This window comes from Hyaena hyaena, unplaced genomic scaffold (genome assembly GCF_003009895.1).
Source record: "Hyaena hyaena isolate Hyena2069 unplaced genomic scaffold, ASM300989v1 scaffold_559, whole genome shotgun sequence".
NCBI classification, from domain to species: Eukaryota; Metazoa; Chordata; class Mammalia; order Carnivora; family Hyaenidae; genus Hyaena; species Hyaena hyaena.
The window spans coordinates 833,586-835,070 of record NW_024081191.1 but is presented as its reverse complement, the minus strand read 5'-3'; the positions used below and the strand labels follow the sequence as shown (position 1 = coordinate 835,070).

The window sequence follows — 1,485 nt, the reverse complement described above, 5'->3', positions numbered from 1 at the left end:
TCAGGTCATGATCTCACAGTCTGTGAGTTCATGCCCTGCATCAGGCTCTGTGCTAACAGCTCAGATCCTGGAGCCTGCTTGGGATTCTGTGTCTTCCTCTCACTCTCTCCTGCTCGTGCTCTGTATCTCTTTCTCTCTCTCTCTCTCTCTCTCTCTGTCTCAAAATAGTAAACAAACATTAAAAAAAAAAAAAAGAGTAGTCTGGTTCCAGGTGTTAAAATTTATAGTGTCAAGACTATTTATTAGGCACATCTAAAGTAAAAGAAATAGTGTGTTTTACCTGTAACATTGGATAAAGTGAGACCACTTCCAAATATCTACCATATGTTCCCTAGTTCTTTTCCAAGCTTCATATCTGAGAGTTCTGGTACTGAAGCCAGATCTCACAAAAGGTCCCAGATAATAGTTTTGGTGGATACAAGAGCCTTTTTTACCTACATAGACATGATAGAGGATTTTAGATTTCTGGCTGTCTATCCATGTGTTGTTTGCCATCTAAAATGTTGCCTGATACTCTTCCCCTAAGTGGCCTGAGGTGATCTCTGAAAATGGTTCACTATTCACTGGACCCAGACAACCCTACTGAATCATGCAAATCAAGAGGTTCAAATCTTCATGTTCACTTTAAGAACACACGTGAAACTGCCCAGGCCATCAAGGGTATGCATGTCCAAAAACCCACCAAGTATCTGAAAGATGTCACTTTGCAGAAGCAATATGTGCCATTCCTTCACTACAATGGTGGAGTTGGTAAGGTGTGCCCAGGCCAAACAGTGGGGCTGGACACACAGTCAGTGGCCCAAAAAGAGTGCTGAATTTTTGCTGAACATGCTTAAAAATTCAGGGAGTAGAGCTGAACTTAAGGGTTTAAGATATAGATTCTCTGGTCATTGAGTGCATCCAGGTGAACAAAGCCCCAAGATGTGACACAGAACTTAGAGGGTTCATGGTTGGATTAACCCATATGTGAGCTCTCCCTGCCACGCTGAGATGATCCTTACCGAAAAAGAGCAGGTTGTTCCTAAACGAAAAGAGGAGGTTACACAGAAGAAAAAGATCTCGTGGAAGAATCTGAAGAAACAAAAACTAAGGGCCTAAGAATAAATTCTGCATAAAATAAATGCAAATAAAAGAAAAAATAAAAAGTTGCCCAATAAAATGATTGAGTTTAATTACCCAGAAAGATACCAATTTTCATTCAAGGAAATGGAACCAAGGGAAACCAAGTGGCTCTTCCCAAAGGGAAATATGCAAAATTCCAATGGTTGGTTTGATTGTATGCTTTACCAGCTTATGAGTAGTTTGTCTCTTCCAGAAGGTCAAACCTTTGGGTTTTAGGTTATGCATACTTTAGGAGGATTCCTAGGTAAGTCTGCTCATACCTGTTGATGGTTAAGATTGGATGTATTGCATGAGTCCCTTGCAATATTTGGTAATGTCTGCTTGCTAGTAGCGTGTGGAATCTAGAGTCAGATGCAATATTCC

The 1,485-nt window shown here is 40.5% G+C and overlaps 1 pseudogene; it reads left to right on the top strand.

Annotated features, from left to right (window-relative positions):
• The first annotated feature begins 548 nt into the window (after positions 1 to 548).
• Positions 549 to 1,098, top strand: LOC120247986 (annotated as a pseudogene).
• Positions 1,099 to 1,485: the final 387 nt, after the last annotated feature.